Consider the following 14,239-nt stretch of genomic DNA (forward strand, 5'->3'; position numbering starts at 1 on the left):
ACCAAGCCATGAGGTTGAAGGAATTGTGCGTAGAGCTCAGAGACAGGATTTTGTCATTGCACAGATCTGGAGAAGGGTATCAAAACATTTCTGCAGCAGTGAAGGTACCCAAGAACACATTGGCCTCCATCATTGTTAAATGGAAGACATTTGGAACCACCCAGACTGGCCGCCTGGCCAAACTGAACAATCGCGGGAGAAGGGCCTTGGTCAGGAAGGTGACCAAGAACCTGACGACCAAGTTCCTCTGTGGAGATGGGAGAATCTTCCAGAAGGACAACCATCTCTGAAGCACTCCACCAATCAGGCCTTTATGGTAGAGTGGCCAGATGGAAGCCACTCCTCAGTAAAAGACACATGACAGCCCACTTGGAGTTTGTCAAAAAGGCACCTTTAAGGACTCTCAGACAATGAGAATCAAGATCCTCTGGTCTGATGAAACCAAGATTGAACTCTTTGGCCTGAATGCCAAGCGTCATGTCTGGAGAAAACCTGGCACCAGACTGGGTTCACCTTCCAACAGGACAACGACCCTAAGCACACACCCAAAACAACGCAGGTGTGACTTCGGGACAAGCCCAGACTTGAACCCAATCGAACGTCTCTGGAGAGACCTGAAAATAGCTGTCTGCATCTGTGACGCTCCCCATCCAATCTGACAGAGCTGGAGAGGATTTGCAGAAAATAATGGGAGGAAGAAGACTCAAGGCTATAATCGCTGCCAAAGGTGTTTCAACAAAGTACTGAGTAAAAGGTCTGAGTACATATGTTCATTTAATATTTAAATTTTAAAAAATTAAATCTAAAAACCTGTTTTTGCTTTGTCATTATGGGGTATTGTGTGTAGATTGATGAGGATTTTAAAAAATCCATTTTAGAATAAGGCTGTAAATTAACAAAACGTGGAAAAAGTCAAGGGGTCTGAATACTTTCTGAATGCACTGTAACTTTACTGTACTGTATGGTACAGTACAGTAAGGTACTATACTCTACTGTACTGTACTGTTCTATTACTGTGCTGTTCAACCTTGGGAAACATAGACGTCTATGGTTCATTCAGATTTGATCCAGTCTTTACCGGCCTTAATTTGGCCCCAAAAAAGACATCAGTGATTGGTTCAGATTTAGTCCGGTCCGGACTGGCCTTGATTTGGCCCAAACAATATCTATTATTGGTCCAGTAGGGCGTTTGCCTTTCATGCCACGACCCGGGTTTGTCGTTCTCTACAAATGTTAGCCATGACCGTGAAACATCATGACTGGTAGTCCAAGTAATATGGTGAAAACTCATTCTACTAGCCTATAATTCCACTGATCCTGCTTTTAGATTTGTGGGAAATACTGTAGTGAATGAGTATAGGCCTACACTTATTTTTTTTTAAGTTGTGGGGAAATGCCCTTTATAGGAACCTTCTGAGGCTGAATGATTGATTTCTCTCCGGATCCAGATTTCCTGCAGTAGCAAATACATCTTTCCCATCCAATCAAATTACTGAATGAACAGGCATACTCAACAAATTGTTGCTACAGCAGACCAGGTGTAGCTTGTTAAACACCATATGGAAAGAAGAAGTAGCGTGGTACTTGTGCTGCAAGACAGACGGAAGTCTTGCACTAAACTGGGTAAGCTTTTTCTTTTTCTAAATTAACATTCAATTCAACTTTATTTCTAATTCTACTATTCTACTTAAACTGTGTTTGGTAAATTCGACCGCAGCGATGGCTAGGCTACTGGTAAACTGTAAAAAAAAAAAAAAAAAAAAAGAAACTGTAGAAACTTAGCTAACGTTAAATATAATCAGCGTATTATGCTGTCGATATGCTGTAAGCGTTGATAACCAATTGGTGTTAATTGTAATTTTTTCGTCATATTTTGCACGACTCTTTAGTCATTTTTGACCTAGTGCGTACAGCGTACTACGATTCCCAGAGTGTTATTCACCTCTCAGAGCGCCAGTAACCTCCCTCAATAAATACACTTTGATTATTGTGTGTTCTGTGTGATTCCTTTCGTAATTTCCAATGCTAACTAAATGGTGAATGTCTGGTGTCATTTTGTCTTCTTTTTGTATGTGAGAAGAGATGTTGTTTCTTAGAGGAAGGTAAATGTTCATGTTCTATTCTGTATATTTGAACAAAATTCCTTAAGGTGCCTGTTTAAGAACTGGGAAAAGCTACAAATCTCACTGTGGGGTAGATGGTTAAAGCTTCTAAACTGAATTGTCATCAACACGTTTCCACTGTCCATACCTGCCTACACCTTTAACACCTTAGACAACATGATTACTCAGTTTATTTGTACTATTAAAAGGACAAGGATTAACCTAGCTAGATTAGACAGAGACGGGAGAATTAAAGCTGCTTAACATGTAATTATATCAAGAAGCCTTTATAACTACCCAAATAGGCTCTCTTTATTGAGAACTCTAATAGGGCAATTTAGGTTGACATTGAAGAAGAACTTAATGCCTCATTTGGAGCATCGTTTTATCTGAGTCCACCCTGAAATGTGGGACTGCAGAATCCCATAATGTCTCGTGCTAAGAAATATGGCGTCGGAAAAATAAGAGAGACATCTTCACCTTTCCTGACAAGCTCTGCGTCGTTATGGAACAACCATACATTAGGAGGACAGGTGGTTTTCTGGAAAGAGTGGTATACGTTTTGTCTAAGCCTCAAAACGAATACATTTCACTTTTGCTTTTAGTGTCAACTTGAATTTAAGTTAGGCTGTGGAATACTGGTCCCTTGATGATGTCTGCAAGTGGCTGAATACCAATGATCTCCATAATTCAAATACCATCATTCCAAGGTTAACAATCTGTCTGAAGAATGACAACTCTATTCAATTGTCCATTTGTAACAAACATACTTTCTCTGTGTCCAGACCACTCACACATATTGGCCTTTATCACCAGCATGAACCATGTTTTCTAATTACCTGTGGACTTAATGGGTGTGGGAAAACAAATAGATGTTTCAGAGCCTATCGGTCACACATCTCCCGAAACCACTAAGAGCTTTTAAGCGCCAACTTAGATGAGAATTGCCCTCGTGATGAACCCATTGAAGATAACGTGAGCAGTGTAGAGACTCTGCCAGAGGCTGAACATGTTCATGCCACAGAGATCAACACTGACCAGCTAATTGAAGGTCTAAAAAATAATATCTATCTTTTTGTTTTGAAAATCAGGGAAGAAAACTGCATCCCAGCTACGGTACAGAATAGCATATTTGGGGACCTCAGAACCATTTATTTTTTATGCATTTATGAAACGCGACAATGATGCCCTCAGGTTTTACCTTACAAATAAGCAAAGAAATGTGGCTGAAGATGACAATCTCAGGGACTTGCTTAACAACTGTAGTAGTTGAGGAATTCAAGGTTCAAGGTCATAAAACAAGGTCATTTCAACACATCCCATTGGTCAGCATACTGCAAAAAATAGCAAGTAATGAACAGGTCTGGGCCACCTTGAATCAAGATCAAAAGCCACATAATGATGAAATTCTGGAAGACTTCACTTACGTCATCACTTACGAAGAAGTATTGAAGCCTTTGATACGTGACATTCAGGAATTGGAAACACAGGGTGTTACGTTATCATGCAATGGTGAAAACGAATCATTCCGAGGCACAATCACAACAATCTCAGCAGATATTCCCTCCACACATGCAGTTGCAGGGTTGAGCAAAAACGTTTCCTCTGGTCGCATTTGTCGCTTCTGCTTGGCTGCCAAGGGGGACATTTGCTCAAAAATCACTGAAGAGGAATTCACCATGCGTGACCCAGACAACTACAAGCACCATCTGCAGGCTGTGGAATAAAATCCAGACAATGCATTGATGTATGGCATCAAAAAAAAACCTGTTGCTTCCCTAAGCTGAATCATGTGCCATCTCCAATTACTTATCTGTTTCATAAGGGCATCATACCCACAGTGCTCAGACTAGTGCTGCAACAACTGGTTCAAGAGAGGCAAATTACTCTTGCCCAGATTAACTATAAGATTGAGAACTTGTTTTATGGCAAACAAGATGTGTCTTCTAAACCTGTGCCACTATCCAAGAGAGTCTTAAGGAAGAATGGCCATCTATAAGGAAGTGCATCAGAAAAATTTACACTTTTCCATTTACTCCCTCAAATGACTGGTAGTCAAATACAAAATGGGATCTCTACGATCTATGAGATCTTGGATCCCATATCTGGCAGAAACAAATCTCTGAATTTCAAGCTCTCTTCCAGGAGCTGTTTCCAGGGAAGACAATCCCAAAGATGCACTACCTCATCCACTACCCTAGAATGCTACCTGCCTATGCCTTTGATCCACCAGTCCACCATGCGATTTGAAGTGAAACCCCAATATTTCAAGAGGCTCTCAGCAATTGTGGGAAACTTTGGCAAAAGACAACAGCTCAGACAATGCTGGGAGAAAACCAACAACAACTGCCTTGTCAACACAACAACACACTGTGCGGACACGAGACGTCCCACTGCATGCACATCCAAACTCTGCCCGTGTAGTATGAAGTGCCAGATGCGGAGAAGCCATCAGAGCAAAATGTGTCACCAATGCAAAGTCTATTGCAATGAACAACGTGCAATACAATGTACTGTAGGAGACTATTTGGTCATTGACACTGCTCATTCAGAAGAGATCCCTGTGTTCATGGAAGTGCTAGGAATATGCCGTTTCCTTGGTGCTTGGGTAGTAAAGAACTACTACCAGACAGTTTCAACAGCCATCACCACGCATACAGTACATGGTTCAACACAGTCAACAATGGTTGTTGTAAGGCCTGGCGAGGAGATCAACTTCTATGGGTTAGATGGATACAGGAACCCCGAGGGAAGAGTGTCCATTCCACTCCACCACTGGATTGCAGTTAGTGAAAATGATTGATTTATTAACTTATTTAGCACAACACACATTTTCATATGCGTTCTATTCTGATACGCTTTGACCAGAACACTGACATGTTATTTTTCCTTTGTATCTTTTTTTTGCCACAGTACACCAAATTGATGGAGAGACATTGATGTTATTGGACCAAAGAATGGTGGAACAATTCGTTCCAATGTTCAAAGTTTGAATCAAATTCATGGAGAATCTAAAAGCTGTAAATGGGTCAGTCAAAATGGGGCCGACAGAGATGGTCACCTCGCTTCAGGTCCTTAGGAAACTATGAAGTTATTCGTTTTTTTATGTACTATTTTATGTATGATTTCTTACATTGTTAGCCCAGGAAATCTCAAGTATTATTACATACAGCCGGGAAGTACTAATGGATATAAAAGCGATGACAACTTACCAACATTACGACCAGGAATACGTCCTTTGTTTGAACCTCCACCCTGGACATGGGATCTTATCCCAGAGGCCGACCCAAAACAACTTGGTTGCCACAGGAGAGGCAGACGGAGCGGCCTACTGGTCAGACTCAGAAGGGCACACCATCCACCGCTCCCAAGTATATTACTTGCCAATGTCCAATCTCTAGATAGCAAGGTGGATGAAATTAGGGCACGAGTTGTCTTCCAGAGAGACATCAGAGATTGTAACGTTCTCTGTTTCTCAGAAACATGGATCACTTGGGATATGTTGCCAGAGTCGGTAGAGCCACCCAGTTTCTTCATGATTCGCGCTGACAGAAACAAACATCTCTCTGGTAAGAAGATGGGTGGGGGTGTAGGCCTTATGATTAATGACTCATGGTGTAATCACAATAACATACAGGAACTTAAGGCCTTTTGTTCACCTGACCTAGAATTCCTTACAATCAAATGCCGACCGCAATATCTTCCAAGAGAATTGTCTTCGATTATAGTCACATCCGTGTATATCTTCCCAAGCAGATACCTCGTCGGCCCTGGAAGAACTTCACTGGACTCCATGTAAACTGGAAACCATACATCCTGACGCTGCATTTATTGTAGCCGGGGATTTTAACAAAGCTAACCTGAGAAAGAGACTTCCTAAATTCTATCAGCATATCGAATGCGCGACACGGGCTGCTAGCATTCTGGATCATTGCTACTCTAACTTCCGAAATGCATACAAAGCCCTCCCCGCCCTGCCTTTGGCAAATCTGACCATGACTCCATGTTGTTGCTCCCAGCCTTTACAGAAAGTAAAACAGGAAATGCCCCTGCTCAGGTCTGTCCAACGCTGGTGTGACCAATCAGATTCCACGCTTCGGGATTGTTTCGATCACGTGGACTGGGATATGTTCTGGATAGCCTCAGACAACATGATGTATACGCTGGCTCGGTGAGCGAGTTTATTAGCAAGTGCATCGGAGATGTCGTACCCTTTGTGACTAAAACATTTCCTTACCAGAAACCTTGGATTGATGGCAGCATTCGCGCAAAACTGAAAGCGCAAACCACCGCTTTTAATCATGGCAAGGCGATTGGAAACGTGACCGAATACAAACAGTGAAGCTATTCCCTCCTCAAGGCAATCAAACAAGCAAAGCGTCAGTATAGAGACAAAGTAGAGTCACAATTCAACGGCTCAAACACGAGACGTATGTGGCAGGTTCTAAGAATGCTGTTCATTGACTACAGCTCAGCATTTAATACCATAGTATCCTCCAAACTTGTCATTAAGCTCGAGACCCTGGGTCTCGACCCCGTCCTGTGCAACTGGGTCCCGCCCCCAGGCAGTGACGGTAAGAAACAACATCTCCACTCTGCTGATCCTCAACACACACCCCACAAGTGTGTGTTCTCAGCACTCTCCTGTACTCCATGACTGCATGGCCATGCACGCTTCCAACTCAATCATCAAGTTTGCAGACGACACTACAGTGGTAGGCTTGATTACCAACAACGACAAGATGGCCTACAGGGAGGAGGTGAGAGCCCTCGGAGTGTGGTGTCAGGAAAATAACTTCTCACTCAACGTCAACAAAACAAAGGAGATGATCGTGGACTGTCGTGGCAGAATCAGAATTCTTCAGGTAACATTTATATATAAGATGTTTTATTCATTTTCATAAGCATGCTTATGTGGGAAAAATTATTTGGGCCCAGAGAGGGGAGAGGTCGGGTTAGTCTTATCTGTGAATGTGTCTGTAAACTATTCCTAAACCATGTGAAGGGATGGTGAGATTAATGGGGAACCAGTTAGGTGGCTCCACAATGTCTGTGTGCCAGTCTCTCTGTGATCTTGTCCACGAGGGGGTGTATTTGATATATGCCATTGGATGAGGTAATGTTTTTGGTCCTAAGTGGTACCAAGAACGAGATAGGAACTTAGTTTAGCAGACCAAACTGAACGATAATTTATAGCCAATGCTGTTTGGCTATGTGTGTCTTTGCTATAAAGGTTCTCAGTTGCCAATATGTAAGCACTCAGAGAATTCATTTATAGACACTGAATTTGTCTGAGAGTCACAGGGCTATGGTTGAAGCTCATATAATTAAAGATGGACTTTATGATAACTCTGACTTGTGTGTGGTTTGCTCTCTCATGATTTGGTAATACAGGAAATTTCCACGACAGGACTTCAGGAAACAGCAGAGGGAGCACCCTCCCATCCACATCGACGGGACAGTTGTGGAGAAGGTGTAAAGTTTTAAGATTCTCGGCGTACACATCACGGACAAACTGAAATGGTCCACCCACACAGACAGCGTGGAGAAGAAGGCGCAACAACGCCTCTTCAACCTCAGGTGGCTGAAGAAATTTGGCTTGTCACCTACAACACTCACAAACTTTTACAGATGCACAATCGAGAGCATCCTGTCGGGCTGTATCACCGCCTGGTACAGCAATTGCACCGCCCTCAACCGCAAGGCTCTCCTCAGAGCCTTGTGCGTCTGCACAACGCATTATCGGAGGCAAACTACCTCCCTCCAGGACACCTACATCATCCGATGTCACAGGAAGGCCAAAAAGATCAACCACCTGAGCCACTGCCTGTTCACCCCGCTATCATCCAGAAGGCGAGGTCAGTACAGGTACATCAAAGCTGGGACCGAGAGACTGAAAAACAGCTTCTATCTCAAGGCCATCAGACTGTTAAACAGCCATCACTAACATAGAGAGGCTGCTGTCAACATACAGACTCAAATATCTGGCCACTTAATACATGGACTTAATAAAGGTATCACTAGTCACTTTAAATAACGGCACTTTAATAATGTTTACATATCCTACATCACTCATCTCATATGTATATACTGCTCTATACCATCTACTGCATCTTGCTTATGCTGCACGGCCATCACTCATCCATATATTTATATGTACATATTCTTAATCATCCCTTACATTTGTCTGGATCAGGTAGTTGTTGTGAATTTGTTAGATTACTTGTTAGATATTACTGCATGGTTGGAACTAGAAGAACAAGCGTTTTGCTACACTCGCATTAACATCTGCTAACCATGTGTATGTGACCAATACATTTTTTTGATGTGTGACTGTTATCTGCATCATTGATTCTGTCACATTGATCCTATTCCAATCCTCTGCTCTTTTTTTCCCTTTCTGAGCCTGAAACACAAAACAACTGTGTTGTTGTTAGGTCACAGTTATAGCAAACAGCCCAGAAAAATGACCCAGTATCTGTCCAGCAAAATGACCCACCGACTGGCCTTCAGCATGACATATCAACTAGCCAGCAACAGAACATCCAGCCAGCAAATCAGCCATCTCCCTATTGTGCGCTCAAAGTGGAGGTCTCAGATTGTGCAGGTCTTTGCTTAATGTTAATGATATAAGTTCCTCAATTATGAATCATAATGCTTGTGTGTGTGTGTGTGTGTGCGTCATCCTGAGCCCTTCTCCTGTCTTCCATACTCTCCTCCATACTGTTGTCATAGCCACTGCATCAGATAGCATAGCACATATTCAACTTTTACATGATGATAATCAACGGCATCAATCAATGGCATTTGCATTACAAACATAATTGTTAGTCTAAATGTAATGTTGTTTAAGTACCCCAGTACCCGGCAATACATGGATGTGTGCACAGCGCTCAATCAAAAGTACCCCTTGTTGAGAGACCAGACAGGGAACGGATATGTAAGAATTCTTCAGTTTTCCTACTCACACTAATTCACACTAATAACCTTTTTACACTATTTTGCCTACCCAGACCATAATGTGCTGGCTTGGATATTTTCTTCTCACATTGTTAAACCATCACATTTCCAGCAGCATAACAAGACCATCTCTAGTCTGCTCCTCTGACCTCAGTCCCAAAATCTGTCATGACATTTCCTCTCTCCACATTTGATTTTTTGAAGGAGTCAAGCCACGGCATGAGAAATAATAAATACAATGAAAAGAACATCAGCCGCTTGCTCGCGTTGCACAAGTACAGGAAATGCAGAAGAGGTTTGGTAGGCAAAAAAAAAGCCCCTGATGACACCAAAAGTGAAGACCTGACCAAAATAGCCAACCAAAATAGCCACGGTAACTGCATACAAAAAATGGCCCGTATTCAGTGTGTCGAAGTCGCAGAGCTGATCACGGATCCGTTTTTAATATCAAATGAAATTGTATGGACAGGTGGGACCTGATTCTAGATCAGCACTCTGAGATGCTTTGTGAATACGGGACATTTTGCCTTTTTCTGTAGACTTTGATCCTGTTTGAGGCTGTATGTATCAATATTTGATCATATTAATATTAGATTGTCAGATTGAGGCTGGTGAGGATTCCTTCAGTCAGAAGTTACATGTTGAAAAGATGCAGGTGGAGTGCCAAAAAAAGAGACAGAACAGAAGTTCTCTACAAAACAAAATGAAAAGGACAAAAAAATATCACTTTTTATGAAACAAAAAGGCGCCAAGAACATCTTAAAACAGTACCCAACACTCATTTGTCAGCCATTGTAAGCAGACAAAAAGTAGCAGAATCTCTACACACGGTGGTTATTTAAAACAAATCTATGTTACTGCATGTAAAATGTACCCTTAACAGAATAGAGCCGTTCTAATTATATTGATTCTAATCTAGACTTTTTATTACACACCCTCCAAGTTAAGGTCTGATCACTGCAGCCATTTTGCTCCTCCCCTACTTCTTCAAAGAAGATCCAAGTGGGCTGTACGTCACAGACAGGGTATGTATTTCCCAGCAGACAAACAAATAAATGCAAAGTTAGTAGTACTGTGTAAGGTGTACTGGGCTCAGTTGATAACTTACTGTTTGAAATATGACTAGAGTAACTTTAATTTCATTTACTTTTTAAATTATTTGTACTTTTTACAGTGTGTAAAGTTCCCATCTCTGTAGAGAGGGATAAGGGAGAGCAGAGATTTTGTGATGTCTGCAAGTGAGATTTCTGTGACTTTTAAAGTCAATAAAATGAATTTGTGACTTTACAAGCTTGCCACTAAATGTTATTTGTATTATTATTGTTAATGTTATTATTATTATTCATAATAGAAAGCATGGGACATAAAAGGTTTCTAAAGGTTATTTTAGGGACCTTTTTAAAAGGTTCCTCAAGGAAAAGGTTCCTGGAAGCACCTTAATGTGTTCCGTCATTGTTGAACCCCTAAAGGTGCCTCCGGGAATCTTTTCTTTTTGGAGTGTTCTACTGCTTACATAGCTGTCTATAAAGATGCCATAATTGAGTGCATGGCTCTCTTGGCACATTTTAGAATGGAGACTAAACGCAACTTCTGCTATGTTCTGTAGAGACCGACTGCACTTTTAACCTTGTGATGCAGTCTGACTGCAGAACATAGAAATGCGCGGAAATGTCAGCTATGTAGATATAAGTATGGTGTCTTAAGGAACATTGCAGAAGTAGTGTGTTTAGTCTCAACTGTAAAACGTTGTGCTGACAAATAGTCGCCATGCACTTTGAGCTGTCATGGTACACGATAACGTCCAGCTGCAGGAGTACCAGCTCTGTGGTTCTGCTACCGCTAAATTACGGTCTCACTAATTAATATTGTAAAATAATTCCAGAAACGCGTCCTGTTTAAGCTGGTGGCAATATTGGAGGATAGGTGGAATCGCAAAGCCAGACGACTCAGCCTTTCATATCAGGAGGCTAGAAATTAGAGGAGCATCTGGAGCAAGAGGCCCAGCTAAACAATTCAGACGCCATGGTAATGTTTGATTTCTTCGAATTAAGACAACTAAAAATGGCGTGTCTACCACAAATTGAATATTGGTCACAATCAAGGCAGAGTGTACTGTATGATGTATCATCTTTGGTAGTTCATGAAATGGTACAACATTGTTTTGGTATAGATTATTCTTACCCTCAGATTGTGCTGCTGGTCAAAATTGGTGGGAGGGATGTGAAAGACTGCACCAACAAAATCCTGGACAGGTAGTTACTTGATCATCTAATCATCTAGTTTCCTGATCTTTTCTATTCATTTGAGGGTTAAAGCAAATAGCTGGTCCCTTCTACACAGCCCCTTATACAGTCAAGTAGGCTCATGCATTTGCAGTGTTATTATCTGACTCAAACGTGACTACTTCATACACTACTTCATACACCTTTAGCTCACACTCACTTATACCTAGTCATTGTTATTAAATTTGCTTGCTTGACATTTTTGGCTATTCTTGCTTGTATCCCATGAGTTTATTGTGTTTCAGGATATTCACAAATGGCCTGATGGCAAAATTGTATATGAAAGGGGAGGGGAAAACTGTCTAAGATACCCTTCTTAAACACCAACATCTGTTCCGTAGTGAACGTAACTACCACCATTTTCCATTGTTTTGTGAATTAATTATTTGCATTTGCTTTCTTTCTTAGCTTTGTACCTTGATACTGGTACGACGTGTTTCCTGAAGTTACCGTGACTTGAAATATAAACTGAAATGTGACGTGGAACTTTACCCCTAGAACTGTTGCATTAGAACCGTAGGCTCTATTACATCCTACTCCTTTAGGGTATCAGTAATTCAAGCCATTGTTTTAGCATTTCTGCACTCATGAGTGCAGGTATGTGCACAGATAGAGGTCTACCCCTGCCCGAGCACCTGCCCCTTTGCCCTCCCAAGTGTCCTTTTGGGTGGTGGTATACATATTCTTTTTTTGTATACCATTTGTGTTGTTGCCTCCAAGTCATCGTGACATCGTCAGGTTTGCCACCCCCCATCCATAACCCGTCCGTTGTTCTGCTCTGCACGGAGCTGATTTGCACCCAGTTTAGCCTTTTTCCCAGTCTGCCCTGTATGGAGATTACGCGCCACACCCGGTATCTAAACATGCATGGCTTGAAATGTGGTAATGGTTGGCTGATGGCCTACATGCAGCAGCACGTCATAATTTATTTTGTAATAAAATCATAGCCCCGTGCTGGAGGTGCTGCAGCACCCCTGATAAATTGAAATACATTTTCCAAAGTTATGGAATTACTGCTCTCTGTTCAGAAATAAATGAAATAATTCAGAATAGCCTACAACACCATGAGTAGGCCTTTAATGTAGCCACAGAGGACCAATAGCTTCTTTTGGAAAATAGCCTAGCTGTGGATTGTGTGTAGCCCAATAAAAAGCAGTGCTCCATTATATGGATAGCCACGCTAGTTTCGCCCTCATGTCAGTGCTAGCAAGCAGGCTAGGCAGTGCTAGATATCAATCCAGTAGGAGCTGGAAACTATAGTGAATTTTGATTGGTCAGTCGAAGTTCTGCTTTCCCAACTTTGGTCCCGACGTGTTCACACTCCCTCGCCCATGCTTGCTTTGCCCAACGGTCCCCTGCCCACTTCGCTTCCCTTCATTGAGGAGATGATTGTGGACAACAGGAAAAGAAGGACCCGAGCAAGCCCCCATTCTCATCGACAGGGCTGTAGTGGAGCAGGTTGAGAGCTTCAAGTTCCTTGGTATCCACATCACTAACAAACTAACATGGTCCAAACACACTAAGAGTTGTGAAGAGGGCACAACAAAGCCTATTCCCCCTCAGGAGACTGAAAAGATTTGGCATGGGTCCCCAGATCCTCAAAAGGTTCTACAGCTGCACCAGCTGCCTGGTATGGCAACTGCTCTGGCTCCAACCGCTAGGCACTACAGAGGGTAGTCCGTACGGCCCAGTACATCACTGGGGGCAAGCTTCCTGCCATCCAGGACCTCTATACCAGGCGGTGTCAGAGGAAAGCCCTAAAAATTGTCAAAGACTCCAGCTACCCTAGTCATAGACTGTTCTCTCTGTACAGCATGGTAAGTGATACCAGAGCGCCAAGTCTAGGCCCAAAAGGCTTCCTAACAGCTTCTACCCCCAAGCCATAAGAGTCCTGAACAGCTAATCAAAGGGCAACCCAGACCCCTCTTTTACGCTGCTGCTACTCTCTGTTTGTTATCTATGCATAGTCACTTTAACTCTACCGACATGTACACATTAGCTCAATTACCTCGACTAACCGATGCCCTCGCACATTGACTCTGTACTGGTACCGCCTGTATTTAGCCTCGCTATTGTTATTTTACTGCTGCTGTTTAATTATTTGTTACTTTTATTTTCAAATAACACTTATTTTTCTTAAAACTGCATTGTTGGTTAAGGGCTTGTAAGTAAACATTTCACTGTAAGGTCTACCTACACCTGTTGTATTCGGCACATGTGACAAATAAAGTTGGAAAGCAAATGGTTCTTGCTGAAAAGTGAATACTCTAATCTGTCTGTAGGCTACCAAAATATTTTATCTTCCAAATAGGCCTATTGAGCAAACATTGTTTTTGAAAGTAAAACAAGAGAGAGGCAGGCTTTTGGCAAAAGTTCATCACGGCCATTGCAGCGAGTAAACTGCTCATCATTGGGTGACTCAGTGAAACTGGACAGCTTTGGCCAAGCAAGTTAATGTTTCCATCATTTTTGGACCACTAAACAACTATTGATTTAGAACCACAGAGAGTTACTGCAAGTCGCAAAGGGAACAGCAGCTGCCTCCACTATTTGGGGGGAGCCTGACTTCCCTTGGCCTCGATGAATACACGCCACTGTGACAAATTCTCCAGTCATGTATAATGACGTAGAATTGCATGAAATGCAAGGCCAAATCTTTCCCAGACCCTAGGCCACAAAAAATAGTCCCATGTGTGCAACTACTGCTCTATGCCACTACACAAATGCGATGATACGCATGAAATGCTTTATTACAAAGGTTAAAAGAAATGTCATCTCATGCGTTCTAGCTAACTAGAGGATTTACATCAATCATCAACATCCATGATCAGCTGATAGCCCACCCTCTTTTCCTGATATCAGTCATGTCTTAAGGAGGCACGGTAACTAGCTTTC

The sequence above is a fragment of the Oncorhynchus kisutch genome, linkage group LG21 (genome assembly GCF_002021735.2).
Source record: "Oncorhynchus kisutch isolate 150728-3 linkage group LG21, Okis_V2, whole genome shotgun sequence".
Lineage (NCBI taxonomy): Eukaryota > Metazoa > Chordata > Actinopteri > Salmoniformes > Salmonidae > Oncorhynchus > Oncorhynchus kisutch.